Here is a 19,145-nt window from a genome sequence, read left to right on the forward strand (position 1 = left end):
AAAATTGGAAGTTCACTCATTTTTCATTCATTTATTCAACAAATATTTGCCAAGTCCCTTCTCTGTCATTGTTGTAGACACCAAGGAACAAAGCCAAGTTCATACCCTAACAGAGCTTGCCTTCCAGTGGGGGACAATGGATCATAAACAAATAAACAAATACAATGTCCAAAAGGAAAAAAAAAGACAGGTACAGAGAAGCAAGGATACTGGAAGTAGAAGAACTGGTAACTGATAGCGGAAGCTGCTATTTTACATAAAGTGTTCAGGGTAAGTCTCATGGAAAGATGGCACTTGGGCAGAGATCTGAAGGAAATGCAGGAGGTAGCATGTAGCCATCTGGATGAACACTGTTCCAGGCACAGGAATTTGTTTATGCAAAGGTCCTGAGGCTGACCTACATTTGGAATGTCCAATTAACAACAAGTTTAGTGTGGCTGGAAGTGAGTGAATGAGAAGAAAAGGGGAGAAGTTGAGGTTAGACAAACAGGAGAAGCAGAGAAGAGAAGAAAATAAAGAACTGTGTAAGGGCACTGGGCTTTCTCAGAAAGGCGGGAAGCCACTGAAATGTTCTGAACAGGAAAGTAACAGGATCTGACATGCTTTTCTAGAGATTTTCCTTCACTGCACCCCATATATGCTTTTTGCAAAACCTTTTTATTTGCTTGCCTTATAAATTGGGGTAGATACATATAATTCTATCATTTATTAGGGTGTCAGTCCTTTTCTACCATATTTTGGGCAAAATAATTAATGCTAGAACTTCCACTGTATTCTAAGTAGCATCAACTTGTCTTAGGTTACCAAGTATCAGCAAAAGCTAATGAATTTAAGGTTCTTTATAGCTCCTAATTCTTCCCCCCCTTTTAAAGAATCACTCAGTTTTAACTGCTAGGAAGATATATTTTGAAAGGAAATCCCAACAGTACGTGTATGCCAGGGAAAGACTTCAAAGCAGAGTGAATAGAACTTAGAAATTTTCAGATGTTCATATTTTCTACTTTAATTTTTTTTTTTTTAATTTAAGGGCTCAAGTGACTTTGGGCCAAGTTGGGGCAAGGGCAGTCGCTGTGGCCCTAAGCTTCCAGCTCTGTTTTTTTCAGCTCCAACAATTCCGAGGAGGTGAAAAAAGGACAAGATAAGAAACAGGAAGAGAGGCTGCTAGAAGGTCAGAAAGATGTAGACAAATGCTAGAAAGTTCTCTCTTCTCCCTTTCCCAGACTGGGAAGGATAAAGCAGACTTCCTACATGTAAAATTCTCTCTAGTGGAAAAAATGATTATATCAAGAGAAGACCATGTTCAGTTCCATAAGAAGGCCTAGTTGGGCATCTTTTTAAAGTGAAAACAATTTTAATTGATAGAGAAAATTACGCAAAGAAATATTTTTAAACATTTCTTTCAGGAGGAGAGGGAAATTTTGAAGAGGAGGGCAATGAAGATAAACAAATGATATCATTCTTGATAATAAAGAAATGTTTATTTAATCAGATAGTCTCTTGTATTTCCTGACTAGTAAATGTTTCTCTGTTTAGAGATTGTTTTTGACTGCTGCAAAATCAAATGTAGTCATCATTTAATTCATAATGGCATAAATAAGAGAGCAGTTCTCAAAGATGACCTCTAGGGTTTGAAAGTCAAAAGGACTATGTGGAACCAAGAATCAAGAACAGAGATATAAAATTAGTATTCAAGGGGAAGGGCAGGGGTGGCCACATAGATTTGTTTTTTTATTTCTCTGTAAGACTGTCCCTAGGCTGGTTTCATTTCATTGAGAAAGGCGGCTCTCATACTGCCTCTACTTCTGAGTAAATCACTGCAAGTTTGAGGGATGCACAATGTCAAACCTCAGCTCAGAAGTCATGTAATGTAATTTTAAACATAAAATTCATCTTTGTAGTTGGAGATTCATTTCTTATTTGCCATTTCATAACAATACTGAAGAAATATTAACCAAAAAGATTTTAATCTACACAAGAAAGAAAAGCAATTTCCAGAATTAGCTGTGGAAACTGGTTTTAGGAAGGTGAACAGTTTTGTCTGAGTTTTGGGATGGGACTGAGACCAAGCAGGCTTCAAGCCTTCATGGGCTCTCCCTGTTCTTGCCCAAGCACTTGCTCTTCTAGGACTGACACTGACAAACAGGGAACTTCCTGGGATGTCCCTTAGCTAAAGATAGTGATTAAACAAATGCTTTCCTGGTGAGAAAATTTCCCTCACATTCTGATGTGTTGAAGAGTCACTATTACATATCTAGGTGTCTAGCTTCTTAAACCATGTCCTGAAAGTCAGCTACCTCTGTTGTGTGTTAAAAAAAAACTTTTGAACTTGCGTGTCTTTTATTTGTTTTGGACTTCTACAATGAGGAACAGCACATCAAGAACAGTATTTCAATATAGCTCCTAACTGACTATCTTAGCCATAACAGATCCCTGATTACTTCTGCAGCTAACAATGCAAACTCAGAAAAATCCCTAAATGGAGATTCCAGTCCTCCAAGACACCAGCACCACACACTGTACAATGAAGGCCACCCAAAACAAATCAGGGCCGTAATTTCCATGATGACTGTCCCCAACACAGAATTTTGTTATTGTTTCCTTCACATCACTAGAATTCTTCCCATGTGCGGTCATGTCTCTAGATACCAGCACGTGGAGATTAAATGTGAGTTTAAATGAACTTTTACATGCCTCTATATTTTCTCCTTGGATTTTATTATTTTTAGAGGCGAGTGATGAAAGGTCACTCCCTGCAAGATTTAGCCAGCTAAATGTGCAGCATAAAAACCTGAAGCCCAGCAGCCAAACACGTAAAGAGCAAAGGGAAAAAAGGGAAAATGTTCCATTGGGGCTGCAGCTTTTCAGGGTGTGCTGGACTGATGTCATTTGTTTTTACAAAACCCAGTTTAAATTTGCTCCTGTCTTTCAAGAACTGCAGCAGAATGCATCTGTGGCGACTTCCTGCATCCCATATTTCAGGACGTTAGAGTGTTTGCTGCATCAAAATCCAACCAATCGCAGTGTGTAGTCTTGCCCTCCCCAGTTTTCATTTGTTCCCCTACCTGAAGCAAGTGTGTGCTGCCCGGGTTAGATCACAGCTCAGCACCCTGCAGCCGCGCGTTAGAACCGCAGAGGCATCCCTCCCTGCCTTGAATGGTTTAAAGGAGAACAGTGCCAAAATAAAAACTTCCTTCTGGTCACCTACACGCATTCATTTCAGTGGCAAACAACCTCCAAGAAAAGATCTGTTTGTGAAGTATGTTTTAGTTTCATTTCGTCTAAGTGAAATCTTAGACTTTTGTTTTTGCAGCCCCTGCTTAAGTACTGGAACCATCACAGGAGGTAAGGAAACAAATCCTGGGCTAGTGGACTCTCCATGGCAGAAGCAACACCTTCAAATTCAATACTAACAATGATCTTTTTACAAAGCATACCTCATTTGTGTTTATATACGTACATGATGATTGGAAAATAAGCAATGAAGTACATACAGCATTTTACAGTGATAGAGGGAGATGATAGTAAGAAGTTCATTTACAAAAATTATGGTTAAGATACGGAATGAAAAAGGAATGCGCTGGTTACTGAGTGTATGACTTTTCCTTCCTTCCTCCCCTCCATCTGTAAATACGACCTACTGACAACACCAGGATCAGCGTGGGTTCATTTGTTTTGAGTAGCAGAAACAGAACCCTGGCTCCCTTAAACCGAAAAGATATTTATAGGAAGGCTATGAGGAAACTCACAGAATGAAAAGATACGAACTCCTAGACAACACCATGCAGTGGTCCTCGGGGACCCTGCAGCAGGAACCGCGTGGGGGGACTGTCAGTTTGCTGCTGCGAGATCACGTGCTCTCCAAGCTCCACCCGCCTCTTCTCTCACCTCCTCTTTCTGCTCAAGGGGCAAAGTTCCAGAAAAGAGTGTCCCATTGGCTCACTGATCACCCTCCCTTGGCTTGGAGAAAACACAGTGCCCTTAATTCACAGAAAGGGGAAGAGAAATTCTCCCAAAGGAGGTGGGGATGCTGTTTCTGAAAGAGGAGAAATGGATGCTGTTTGCTCCTCTTTATTTCCATGACCACTGCCCTGGGTCTGGGCCTCAGAATATCTTGCCTGGCTTAGTGGTCCTCCTCCTTTAACTCATATTTTAAATCTCTCAATGGTTCCTCATTTGTAAGTGACAAGCCAGGGAACATCTGAACATGCACAGAAATGAGACAGATAATTGTATCAGGTCAAGGGGTATGAACTGGAACCATCTTTGGCAAACTGGGATGTACAGTTATCCGTCTTTTATCACAACCTTCTCCTTTTCTATGCCTGATGGAAACCTACTCTGTTCTTTAAGATTATCAATTCAAAAAAAAAACTGAAAGCTCATGAAGGACAGAAAAGGTGCCTTCTCTTTTGTGGACTCAGCATCTAATTTCTTGGCACGTGGAAGGTGCCCCATGCACCTTCGCTGGAGTTATAATTGAGCATAACTATTAAACTTTTTATCCTTCCTCCTCACATATGCTCCCACACTTAAATTTTCTATGCATTTAGGCAGTGCACTAGCTCCCAATATTCACGTCAGGGAGGTGTAGCTAACTGCTTCCCCTTGCTTATCATCTTTCTTTCCTTCTGACCATGGTACCAATGAACAAATAGGTCCATTGAACAGATGGGTAAGGTAAAAAACTAAACAGGCCTAGACCATTTCTATGTATGGAAGATGCTATTACTTAATGAAAGAATGCTTTTGGGGTGAAATGGAAAGTAAAAGATTTTAACACATAGTTCTTAAAATCAAATGGCACCGACTTTATTATATATAGTGGTTTAGTGGGTTTTCGCAACTGAACTTACTTTCTGAGTTACCAGACTTTGTGAACTTACAAATCCTCTAGGTTATCTTTGGAACAGATACAACCTTCTGATCCCAGGAATGGTGGAATCAGACTGAAACCTTCTGATCTTATGAGCACAAAGGGACCTACCCTGGACTGTCTTTTCTAAGAGTCCACTCTGTCCTCAGAATGAAACGCAAGTCCATGTTATTGCTTCCTGTCTGTACTCAGATCATATCTTAAGTTCCTTCCTGAAGCAATATCTCCCTAATGAGACAGATTTTAAAATTCTTGAGTTTTTCTGCATCGTTGCATCTCAGAGTGAGGATCAAAGAGGTCTCCTACATCAAGCAGAACCCCAGGCAGATTCCTCCCAGGCCTCTCCAAAGGCCCACTCGACAGCTAATGAGCCTGCTTTCCTCCACATGGATGCCCTTTCTGCTTCCAGTAGGGTGCTGGGAGAATTGGGAGCCCAAGTCTAATAAGCTAAGCCTGCCACACCGAAGCTCTGTGATAAAGACCTTGGCTTTCAGCATAGACCAAGGCCCCAAAGCCAGAGAAATTCTGTATCAGAAGCCAGGTCCTCTCCTATCCTCATTGTTCTCCGCCTTATCCATTCTGTTTCTCTTTCTTGGAAAAGTGTTCCCTTTCCATTGGTCATTCTAAAGAAACTTTACTCATTCACGCAATTCTACAGCAGGATGTTGTACCCCTTCTTGTCGCTATGTTGGCTCCCTGATCAGTACGGATGATGCAGAGAACAAAGCCTGGGATGCTACTGAAGTACGGAGTTTTATCTGTTAAGTCCCAATGGTCAGTAACAAGTACTGCACCAGAGCAATAATATATAGAGAATTGCAGTTAAAACAGGAAAATGAGTCATTTAACATTATGCTGATTAAAACATTTTTTAACTTATATAAGGTTTACTTTATAATACCAAATATTTGGGATTGCCGTTATTGAGAGAAAAATGAGTCAACTGTGGAACAAAAGAGAGATGGAGAATTTCAGGTGAGGGGTGAGCGTCTCTTAACCATTTAGGAAGTATGGCAGAGAGATGACCGAATTCTTTGGAAGTAGGGTGAATGAAAATGCAGTGAAAAGTGATGTGTAATTGATAAACTCAGCTGAGGGTAGAGCAGAGTAGCTTGCAGGCTACAAAGTTGAGAAGTTTTTAACAAGTGAAACGTGCACCAGCACCCATCAGACATCAAATTCTACAAAACAAGAAAAAACATTGTTTCCTGTTAGAATTTCTATAACACTTAACATTTTCTGCCATTTCTCCTTTCTGAGGATCATTCTTCTCCACACTTTTATTTCAGATGCTCATCTGAGAGTCTGTGTCTATATGATCAGAGTTAAGGTGAAAGGTGACTAATTATCTGGATAATTCAATGTGTCTGGTAACACATTATTAAACTCTTCCCCTCCCTGTAGCCCCCTCCTCCTGGCTCACTCCCCGCCCCCTTTATTTTTCCTCAGTAGCACTCTTGAATTTTTTTTTTAATCTTGAATTATCTGGATGTTTTCTGTAATTCATATTTCTTGAATTTACATAGCTTGACTGATATTAATGAGAATTCTCTTAAAATCACATCTGCAGAGGGTACCATGCAGAGAACAGAAAGTACTTCATTTTCATTGGTTGTGCTGGTTACCTAGCTAGATTTTGAAATACTCCAAAATTTAAAATGGTGCTTATATATAAAACTTATATATAAAACTATCTGCACAGTCATGTTTTGGAACTGGCTTATTTATTTACATTTAACTTTTCTCCATTTAACTTCATATAGCTAGTATGCTATTACAGATCACTGAATCTTCAGTTTTTTCTTTTAAAATTATTTTTAACTTAATAAAACATTGAGAAAAATAGTGTCTCTCTCTTTTCTCTCTCTTCTCTCTCTCTCTCTCTCTCTCTCTCTCTCTCTGTCTCCCAGGTTTAAACTTTGTAAGGGCAGGACCTGTATATTCTACTTATGATAAACACTGGAACTTTATTCCTGGCTTACAGTGCAGTGGGGCTCACTTAATAATACAGGTCAAATTCAGGGTGAGTCCTTAAAAAGAAATCTTTTCCATCTCCCTGAGAACATCTTTCTAGTAAAATGTGTCTGTTAAATGACTAGGACTCCCTTAACAAATAACACATAACCCTGTTTGCTGCTCTTTCCCTCTGAGGTGATGATAAATTGCTGAGGAGTAAAAGCTTTCATACTAATAACAGAGGAAAATTGACTCTAAGATCTCATCATTTTGTTTACCAGCTGTCTTTACAATTCTATAATAACCCTAGCCCACATTAAAAAAAATTTGTTCAGAGATAGTAAAATAGACGAGAAAGAAATGATCTCTGCTGAAATTAGTTTAAGCAGGGGAACAGGCTGGAAAGAAAGATTTGATCCAGAAACTTACCTATATCTCAGGCATGGTATCCGGTGACCACACACTCGGTGCTGAAACACAACTCAGGAGCATTACATCATCATGACAAACTTTCATTGGCTGCAGAAACCCTTAGGATAAGGCAGGCTTTTAAGGTGCTGAGTGAAAACCCTTGTTGGCTCTTTATCAGGCTTTTGCCAAAACATTGAAAGACAGACTTTCCCTACATTAATCCTATCATGACTGAACTTACAAAACATCGTTAACCATTTCTTAGGCATGTTGGCTCCACTTTACTCACTACTTTTATCTTTAACTCTAACCTGTTGGGAGATTTCTTTTTTTCTTTTAAAAATTGAAAAAAAGTTGTTTTCATTTAGCTTGTTTTTCTTGAAAGGTGCTTATTTCCCCTGTTACTCTTCAGGCTATATTTCCTATTTTTAAGCCATGTTTGACTCAATAAATCCATTTTCCTCTCTATTACTTATTCTGATCTTATTCTCTCCAGGCGAAAAGGACCAACAGATTCAAGACAGCATAAGTGATTTATTTATTTTGAGCATGTACTTGAACTGGAGCACAAAGCCCTTACTTTCTCATTCATTTTCATCATTAGTGTTTTTTCTGTTGAACTCTATGAGTTATTTGTGAGTTGCTTATTACCATGGTGACTTACAAACCAAAACCATGTGCGTAATTTGAGGGTGTGAGGAGCTTTCAGGGTCTGAGCGAAAGTGAGAAGGTGTGGTTAGAGTTCCTGCACCACCCCTGTATCCGTCTCTACGTCCTGAGACAGAAACTTCCCATGTAAGGCAAAGTGATGTTGTTATAGATAGCACCACAATTTTCAATTAGGTTGGTGATTCAGGAAATGGCAATAGTATCACATTTCTAATGAGTGTTAGTCTCTCTGTCTGTTACCTTCTTTGTTTCAGTCTGTCAGTTTGTCCATCTGTGTCTCTCTAGCTCTTTCTCTTAAATTTAGGACTATAGAGAAGGATCGGGATGATGACAGGTGTGACTGAATCAGTGTCTTTTCAAAAATCTCCTGCCTGCTCTCCTATGGACTTGACTCTCTGGTCTTTTAAAGGCGAGTAATCCACACATGAACAAATACCCTATAAAATTCTGAAAGGGAAGAATCAGGAATTCCATGTCTAGTGAAAGCCTGCTCAGCTGTGATTGTCCTCCTTGTCCTCTCAGGCGCCTGTCTTTAGCCACGTGCCCTGGAGGGAGCCAGTCTGGCTGCTGAGAATATGATCTCCACAGAGATTCTTTTATTATTATTTCTTCCCAGACTCTGGTCTGGATATACTAACTAATGATCGTGTTTCTATCATGTAGAGTAAAATCGAGGATTCAAGACCCTAGGTTAGAGTTTTGAGAGACTTAGGTGCATTTTTAACAGCGATCAGAAAGGAGAAAGAGGGCGAGGAAAGAGAACCCTTTCTTATATGGTTTCTGCTAAGAGGAGGGAAGGGACGTAGCAGCCAAGGGCTGTCTGTGCTGTAGCAAGGATTTACTAGGTAAAATGAGTCATGTTCCCTGCCCTCAAGATGTTTCATATGGGGGTGGGAGGGTCAGCCCTAATCCATCATTTCTACTAAAATCTGATAAAAATACATTGGGTGTGTATATATATACATATACACATACATACACACACACACACACACACACACATATATATATATACACACACACACATACATACACACACACAGGTGAGCATTTAATGAGCCTGGAATGTTTCAGAAAAGGGAGCATTTGAGCTGATTTTTGAGAAATAAAAGTTAGCTAGCTGAAGAGAGTAAAGAATTCCATTAAAAGAAAATAGAATAGAAAGGACAAGAAAGGAGGGTTTGTTTGAGGAACGGCATGTAGTTTTACATTTATGAAAGGAAAGAGCAATGTGAATGACAAGGCTAGATCAATAGATATGATCAGGTCATGAAGGGCTCTGTGAGCTAAGCCAAGGGATCTGGACTTTAATTCGGATGCCACCATAGGTCATTGAGAAACTATAATCAGATTTGTAACTAAGCTCTATTAGTGTAGTGATAGCACAGTATGGATGGGAATGGACAGGAACCAGGGATACCAGTTAGCCAGTGTTTCAGTTAGAGTCTTGGCAAGAAACAGATGGCACTTTCAAAGGGCTTAACGGCAGAGAGATTACTGAGGGACAGGGGTGTGGGCAGGGTTAAGGGAATTAATAAAGGATAGTGAAGCACCCAGGGGACCACAATGGTAGAAGCTGTTACTGCCCTATTCCTATTACCAGAAACTGAACCCAATGGGAAGCCTCAGGGAAGGAAAGCGGGGAGTTGCAGTAGGTAGTGATTAGCTTCTCAGGGCATAGCGGAGAGTAGAAAAATGGAGAGAAACTATCTGGAGGTGGGAGGATGATGGGAAATAAAATTACCCAGCATGGCTGGCTAGCATAGTAGTCCAGATGGATACCACTGAGACCTGAACTCAGGTAATGGGGCTGGGGAAAAGTGAATAGATATGAGAAATTTTAGGGAGATACTTAACAGTACTTAACAGACTGTCAGGTGTGTATGTGTGTGTGAGAGAGAGAGAGAGAAAGAGAGAGAGAGCACAAAGGGCAAATGGAAACTTCTAGGTAGGATAATTTGTGGATTGCTGTCTAGTCCTGACAAATGGCTGAATAGTTGTTTGTTCACTGATGAAAAGACTCCATGGATATGTGCTAGCTTCAGTCTAGCGAAAGTTGCATTTGAATGCTCCTGGAACATCTAGAAAGAAATGACAATTATATCTGTGTCTAGAGGTCGGAAGAGAAGTCAAGGATCAAAAGATGGGGCCGGGGAGATATGAGTATATGCATCATCCCTGAGGCCGTGGACATGCATGAGACCATCCAGTGAGAGAGTGAATATAATAATGTGATAAGAAGAAAGTGGACTGTGAGCCTGGGCATACTGAAACTTCAGGGGCAGCTGGAGTAGAGGGGCCCAGAAAGGAAAACAGAGAAAGAAATGTTCTGACAGGAAAAAAATAAAATGAGAGAAGAGTAGTGTTACAAAATATAGGGGAGAGAGGAGTTTCCAGAAGGACTGGTCTAGAGGATAATTCTGGAGAGAAATCAAGTGAGGTAAGGATCACACAAATACCCATGGATCCTTATGGAGATCATTAGTAGTGCCAGAAAGAATAGGCTTAGTACGGGGGTTCAGAAACTGCCCGTGGGCCAAATCTGGCGCGCGTGTGTGTGTGTGTGTGTGTGTGGCTATTAAGCTAAAAATATTTTTGTATTTTTAAATGGTTGGGAAAAAATTAAAAGTACAATAATATTTTGCTATCCATGACCATTATATTCAATTCAGATTTCAGTGTCCATAAAAAGTTTTGTTGGAATAAAGCTAGTATCACTTGTTTTTGTATTGTCTATGTCTGTTTTCACGCCCTAATGACAAAGCTGAGGAGTTGGAGCACAAACCATATGGTTGGCCCACATAAAATATTTACTATCTGGGCCTTTACAGAAAAAGTTTGCTGACCCCAGGTTAGTGGAATGGTGGTGCTGAGGCCAGGTTGCAGTGGAAGGGGTCGTGAATATGTGATGAGGAACTGAAGAGGTCAGATGCGAAAGCCTTCTGCCGAAGCTGGCTCTGAAGGAGAGGAAAGAATTAGGCTGGGTTGCTGTGAGTAGTTGCAGATTTCAGGTTTTTGTTTTTGTTGTTTGTTTTTGCTTTATTAATGGGAAATAAAAAACTCTTGTTTGGGACAGGATAAGATCAAGATATTTTAAAAGTTTGCAGGAAAGGAGAGAGAGGGAATGACTGAGAAAAATACCCTCTAGGATGCAAGAATGATTGGAGACATTTGCCTCTTCAGAGATGACTGGGAAGACACGTCCTGAAACCCTGGATTTTCTCAGTGAAGGAGGTGGCAGCCATTTGCTGAAGCCTGAAGAGGGTGAAACCACTTAGGGAGTTTGAAGAAGGAAGTTTGAAATTGATGAAAATGGGAAAGGAAATTGAATAGGAATGTAGGCAGCATGAATCTGCAGTGATACCAAATTAGACTTGCTTGATTTTCTTCAGCAGTGTTGGTTGGAATAGGTGTTACAGTGGAAAATTATAAGTTATATCAATTAAAGTTTGGGATCTTGTAAGGCAGGCACAACACGGGTAAAACAAGTTGGGTAGTTGGGTAATCAGGAAAAGATGATGGTAAGACGTTTTTAGAGAAGATAGGTCTTAGGTTCCTCCCTTATTTTCTGCTAGCATGTGTTGTGAATTGACAGCTGGTGAATGCACACGCTTCCTACTGATTGGACCTATCTTACGAATAGCTCTAGAGAGATTAACCTGAGACAAAAATCAACATTTGGAGATTGGAGTTCTCAGTGAGCTTAGAGAGAAGAGTACCAGGGCTAAAAAGTGGTAAGCTGGAAGGATAGGTTGTTGTGGTGAAAGAACAGTTTGCACTTTATGGCTTTAAAGGTCATGCCAAGTCATCACTACCGACTGGGTGGCTTAAACAACAGAAATGATTTCTCACAGCTCTGGAGGCTGGAAGTCCAAGATCAAGGTGCTGTCTAAGATCCAGGTGTTGGTTTCTCCCAAGCCCTGCCTGTCTCCTTGGCTTGTAGATGTCACCTTCTCTCTCTGTCCTCCCATGGCCTTTCCTTTGTGGGCTGGCATTTTTGGTGTTTCTTCCTCTTCTTCTGAAGACACCAGCCCCATTGAATTAGGACTCCACTCTTATGACCTCATTTAACCTTAATTAACCCCAAGTCACACTGGGGGTAAAAGCTTCAACATATGAATTTTGGAGGGACACAATTCAGTCCATAATACCTAGGTGGGGTGTGGGTCAGGGGAGTGGGATGCTGAAATGAAGAGACAGTGGGGAGCATCAGAATGGAGGCAACCCAACAACTCTTCCTCTCGAAATGATGCAACCCCACATTTTCTGATGGAACTTTTTGAATCATCACGTTCCAGTGGGGTTTTTTTTTTTTTTTTTTTACTGAATTTACAAAATGAGGCTAGGAGAAAAAAGCCTAACTACCAGTAGTAGTATATCTATCATACTTATCTATAAAACATGCAAGATATTTATGTATAAAACTTGGAGATAAGCTGAACATTTCTCATAAAACATTTATAGGTCAAGTTCAAAAGTCTTTCTTTCTATATATGTATCTGTTTGTATCTATCTATCTATCTATCTATCTATCTATCTATCTATCCACAGTCACATATTTATATCTGTTGTCTCTGAAGAAATGTGTTTGAAGACGAATATAGGCGATATGGAAAATCATATGAGATAGTCTAGAACGAAAATCCCACAGAAATTCACATAGGATAGTCTATTTTTTTCACATGGAATTATGACATTTGAAATCATTTTATACGTAATAATTTAATTCGGTAAATAGCCAGCAGTACCTGCTTAACTTGGGCTTTTACATATTTGCAGTGCACCTACTTTTATAGCTGGTAAATGCCAGAAAAAACCTAGTCAGGTATTACTCATTAGTGTCATTTCTCTAAACAGGAAATGGAGGCTCAAGAACAATATATAATTAGCAAAAGATTAGCCAAACACTGGCCAAAAAAAGCGTTTAGCTGCCATTTTCCCCTACCTTTTACTTAAGCAGATATTCAATTATTTCCTCTCTAAGTGAATGAAGTTTTAAAGTTGACTTATGAGACACATCTTCCCTAAGAGGTGCAAGACTGTCATTTTAAAGTACAGAGGTTACAGAACTATCTAGTTAACTAACTTTTTAGTCTGCAACTCAGAAACGGGGCAAGGAATGGTACCCAAATCCCTGGCTCCTGGTCCTACGACCAGGAGCCTAGACCTTGGGCATGTCCCTTCACTGCCAGGGCTTGGTTTGCTCCTCTGAAAGATGAAGGATTATGTGCCAATAACCTTTGCTTTCTGAGAATTCTAGGGATGTACTGGGAACCTATCCTGATCCAGTTATAATTTTTGAATCCCAGAAGATATTACCATGACTACTGCCGGAAACAATAAATTCTGAAGACTGCTTTTGCATACAAGGGTGCCTGAGTATGTCAAAAAGTATTGTGAAAAGTCTTAAAATAAGATTAATTGTATTTGACTTAATTCATACATATCATAGACGAGAAAGCAATGGAATGTGTTGATTAAACAAATATAATCATTGCCAAAATTCAAATGTGATTAGAAATCATTGGGATAAATTATTACCAGTAGACCAAAATAATCAATTTTTTTAAAAGTGAGGAGAAATCAAGGTTATAGAGGCATTAATTGTGTAAAAATAGAAGGAATCATTAAGTTATACAAAATAAAAAGAGGTCTGAAGTTTAATAAATGCCAAAGGAGCTTTGAAAAAGTAAATAAAATGTAAGATCCACCACTAGATCATATCTCAAAGGTAGAGTGATGTTATATAAAAGTAAGTTTCTCCAAAAATTCTTGAATTAGATTCTAGAAATATAACACAGAAAAATCCTAAAACACTCACAAGACATTAGTAACCAGCATTTATTGGCTCCAACTGTAATAGATATTGAGCAGTTTAAAGATAATTTCTGTGGCATACCATTTATGGCAATTTCTAAGTATAAACTTTCTTATTAGGCCAAGAATGTACATGCTTTAATGGCCCTGAAAGAGATTGGAGAAAAGAATCAAACAGAAAGGGCAATATTAACTCAAGGAGATATTTGGATTACCAAAGTTCTATTTACTACAAAAACAAAACCAGGTAGATTTTTAAACTGATGACAGCGAATTAGGAGCTCTATATAATGTCATTTAAAATGCTGAATCTGGGACTAAAGTAAAGAAGCAAAATTAGAAAAGTTAATTTATTAAAAATCCAACTTAAATTTTTTTACCATTGCTGCAAATTTTTTTTATTGAAGGAGGAAAATGATTTTTTCAACATCATGAATATAATTTTTTCCCAGGTAGTGAGTATGCCAATCTGACTTTCCATTTTTTCTTCTGAATGAAAGTTCCTCGCTAGTAAAGAACAGTGATGCCAGCTGTTCAGGCACCTCGGTTGCTTTCTGACGCATGTATGCAGGTATGAATGTGGGAGTGCTTTTCTGTCTTTTCCACTATTCTTTATCACCCTGGACCTATAGCAAACATGGTTTTTGAAAAATAAAAAAAATCATTATTACATTTTACCAGATTAGCTAAAACTTAATCTTAGAAGGCTCCTGGTGCTTTGGAATGTACTGGGAAGGTACTTGGGGGAAAAAGGAGGTTACTTATGAAATTCAAGGAAGCTTGGATCTTGAGACCCTTTGCAGTTAATTCTCAAACAGCATCTTCTGCAATTTCTCCAGCAATCTCCTCTCACCTTGGAGTCAGATGCAAGATTTTTAATCTTTCTAGGATCACATAATATGAATACCATATTAGGTATTCTTCAAAATTACTCAAGATGTTTCAGACTGTAAAACATTGTAACTGAAATTTGGTCTGCGAGTCTGACTTGGGATTCATGCTCTGTAGAGGAGGTCTTAATGATTCTTAATTTTAGGATGAATACTTCAAAGCAGGCATTCTTTATGGACTAAACCCACAGTACTCTCCGAAAGATTTGCCTGCCTCCCTAACTGTGCCCTACAATGTATAGTTGTAACTTTCAGATGCCGTTAACTACATATGTATTTTATTTTCAGTTATAAGACCCAACATGCATGAGAGAAGGAGGCATCCTCTAAGGTTTGAGTTTCAGTAGCAGCAGGGATGCACATAGAATTGAGATTTGTTCTTACCTAGGGATTATCTCTCACTGGTGACTAATGGACACTTTTTGTCATAGAGAAATCAAGGTATTACTTATATGGTTGTGGTCTGTTTATCTACTGCAGGTATATTCAGGGAGTTCATTTCTAATGTTCACTTCTTCTGTCAGGAAGGAATTTCTGTCATTTATTTGAGAATGCAGTACTTTCCTTGCCCACAGCACATCAACCAAACACCACCTTCTCTCTCACACATCATCCATCAAACAACAGTCATCATAGAAAGAGAGAGAGGAGGGGAGAAAAAAGAAACCTCCTACGTAACTGATGATCTGCTCAGACAAAGCTCATGCAGCACTTGACAGGCGTATTAGAAGGCACTAATATGAACACAGGCAGGAAGGGCAATGCTAACAACATTTTTCCCTATTGATAACTACAAATAATCTATAATTTAAAACTATGTACTAATAGAATATGGCTCATCAGATTAATTGAACATAATAAATGCAGCTCTTGCTATACGTATTATGAATAAAGACATTGAAGAAATGCTTGACCTGGAAGAAAAAAATGGCATATACATGATCACTCAGAATTTACCAACAGGCATGTTAGCTTGTTTTCCTAACAACTCACTTATTTATCTATACCCAAACACCAATGAACAAAGTAGTTCAACATGGTGGCTAATTAGATGAAGTACAGATTAGACTTATGACATTTAGAAGTCTCTACAATTATGACTTTATAATTACTGACTATAGGAAGTGCGTGGAGCCCCAGGGGAGCCAAAACAATAAACTAGAAAGAGTTTGTTTTCCTGATAGAAGTATATCCTGTGGTTCCCTTTTTGGTAACTGCAGTTACACACTGGCTGCAATGGTCAACTGGTCATATTTGATTTTATTATATTAAGACAAATGTTATATTTTATTCAGTATTCTGTGTATGTATATATGTGTGGCAATACAGATAATAGACTTGTAACAAAAATGCCTATCGTATCCGGTATAACTTTAAATCATGGTGCAAAGCTATGGCTTCTCCCTGCTAATTTAGTTCCACAAGACTGACTAAGGTTCTGTAGTAGTTGCTTCGATGTTGGTGATGTAGAATGATGCATTTGACCTCCTACAAAGAGTACATCTGTTTGGAATGTATTTAATATGGGATTCCAAGCAGTTAAAGATGATGAAGAGGAAGACTGTATGTCAAGTTATAAAAGATAATTTAATTGTCATAATAATTTAAATTACTATAATTTAATTAACAAACATAATTTAATTATTATAAAACTTAGTGATATCATACACATATGATATTTGCTTAGTAGGGTCAGAGTTATTTGAAAGCAAGGCATTTGTATGGAAAAAATCTTCGTCTGATCTATAATTTATTAACTTGTATTTTACCTGGTTTAGCATACCTCAAGGAAAAGAAGAAAATGAACATTTATTGAATACCTCCTATGACCTAGCTATTCACTGGGTGCTGTACGTACTTTAGTGCACTTAATGCTCTCTTTGACACTGGTAGGTAAAGAGGAAATGCAACTTGATCATGGTCAAGGAGACAGGTTTACTCAGGTCTGTTTTACTAAGGCTGCACAGTAATGCTTCTGCACTTAAATACACTGAAAGCCACTTTAAAGACCATTAAGTTGGTTAAAAGCTATAAGAAAAATGATTGCTTCTCTTTTTATTGCCTATTTTTGAATATTTTCAGTAGTAATGATTAGAAGCTGAATACAGCTAAATGGCTGAACATATATAATTTACTTCTTCTTACAGAGCACGTTTCATCTCATGACTTCCCAAACTAATTACGATACTAGATTTATCTATTCATTTCCAAAAGAAAGTAAATACAGTTATGGGGAGAGTACATAAATACAACTTGCTTGGTCCTAAAGGAGCTGGTCCCCAATATACAAAGCATTTCATAGTCACTGCCAATTCAGGAGCCAGGAATTCTTCAAGCACTGACTCTCGTTTCTAAGCTCTCCAACAGATCCCCTAGACAACTCAGGGTCTTCTTGTCTCCTAGGTTCACTAAGAACCTGTTTTACTTTTTTCTAATATTTCCAATCACCTCTTTTCATTTTCATAAGCTCACAATTAACTCTTTAAAGCCACAACTCTAGATTTATTGTGTTTGTTGATGAGTGTCTTTATTTTACCTGTCACTATCGATTGATTCATTGAGTGATTAACTTAACACACAACTATTGAGTGTTGACCATATGTAAGGCTCTAATCTAGATGTCCTAGGATAAATAAAGATGACTGAATTGAGGTTTGATTTCGAGAAGGTTAGTTACTAGCTTATGGGCAAGATAAGCATAGGAAGAACAAACTATAATTCATATCAGAATTAGATTAAGCTACATGCTCTGGGAGGAACGAGTGATTTAACTTTTCCTTCTGGGAGCAAATCATAACATTTTTTGGCTCAAAACCTTCAAGGGGTTCCCCACTCTCCTTAGCCTTAAACAATCTGTATCCAACATTCATTTATTCGATGATGATTCAATTTTAAGCATTCCAACCTTATCTAATCATTGGCCTTCAGTGCTCAATTGTAGCCTTAATATATTCATCATAATCTTGTTAGAACTACCTCCTCCGGAAAGTGTTCCTTGACCAGACGTAACTACAATGCTTTCTTTCTCTTGGCAATTTGTTCAATTTAGTATAGTTGTTTAATACATTGGATTAATTAATGCTATTTTTCGAGTAAGTACAATTTATTCCTCCATCACATTTCAAATCTCCTAGAAGGAGATCAAGTCCATGTTTCTTTGAGTTCTCTATAGTATCTTATGTTACATATGATAAGGGTCCAATAAATATTTGTTGATTGATCTAGCTCAGAGATCAGAAAGCATGTTTGGTTCACTATTTTCACTTTTGTTCAGAGGTTCCCTATAGAAGTAATTTCTGAGGTTGATGACGTTGCTGAAGTTAACATGCAGTAATATTATCTATTAGAAAGGTTGGAATATGTATTTTTTTCTAATTTGGCTGTAGTATATTTTTAAGATCAAATTTTCACCATTGAGATTATATAGTCGTTGAAAATAAGAAAGAAGATCCAATTTATCATCAACTTATCATAAGACATCTAACCAGCATGTAAAAATAACTTGGCTAGTAATGGAACCTGAACAAAAAATTTATTCAGTGCAGTACAATATACATACTAATTTTGGCACAAATCACAAGAATATAGCTTAAATGAATAACCACCACACAGATCAAGAAATAGCATATTCCCAGTACTTCAAAAGTTCTCTCCTACTTCCTCTTTTGTCATACAGTTTTTCAAAACATTTTTTTTTCAATTTGCATTCCCTACGGCTGTATGCAGAATTTCCAGTTCTTCCACATCAACAGTATCACTTAGGTTTGTCAACCTTCTTAATTTTGGCTATTCTAAATTTGACTTAATTTGGGACGTGCAGTGTTATCTCATGTTTTATTTTGCATTTCCTGATGACTAATGAGAAAAGCATGTTTTCTTATGTTTATTGGCAATGTGTATATCCTCTTTTATGAAATGTCTTAGACTTTTGCTCATTTTTCTGTTGAGGAGTTCTTTATATGTTTGGCATAAGTGTCACTTGTTTATTAGCATTTCAAATGCTACTTTTCTCCCAATCTGTAGCTAACCTCTTAAAATCTCTTAAAGTTTTTTTTTGATAAACAGAATTTCTTAGTTTCAATTTATGATTAATGATTTCTTTTATGTTCTGTTTAAGAAATCTTTGCCTATCACAAATCCTTGAAGATAGTCTCTTGCATAATTTTGTAGAAGCTTTACTGTTTCACCATGAACATTTAGATCAATAATCCATCTGGATTTGACTTCTGCATGTGGTATTAGTTAGGAGTCAACATTCAGTAGATTCCATCTGACTATCCAATTATCCCAGGATCATTTACTGAAAAGTCCATCCTTTTCCAGTACTGTGTTTTGCAGTACCATTTTTGCTATGTCAAGTGTCCTTACATGTCTGGGTTTGTTTCTGGACTTTCTCTTTTGTTCTATTTCTGAAGTTTCTCTTCTGAACCGTCACTATTCTTGTACCAATATTACACTGTCTTAATTAGCATAGCTTTATTATAAAACCTTTTAAGTCCTCCACCTTTGTTCTTCTTTAAGATTATCTC

This window comes from Vicugna pacos, chromosome 14 (assembly GCF_048564905.1).
Source record: "Vicugna pacos chromosome 14, VicPac4, whole genome shotgun sequence".
Lineage (NCBI taxonomy): Eukaryota > Metazoa > Chordata > Mammalia > Artiodactyla > Camelidae > Vicugna > Vicugna pacos.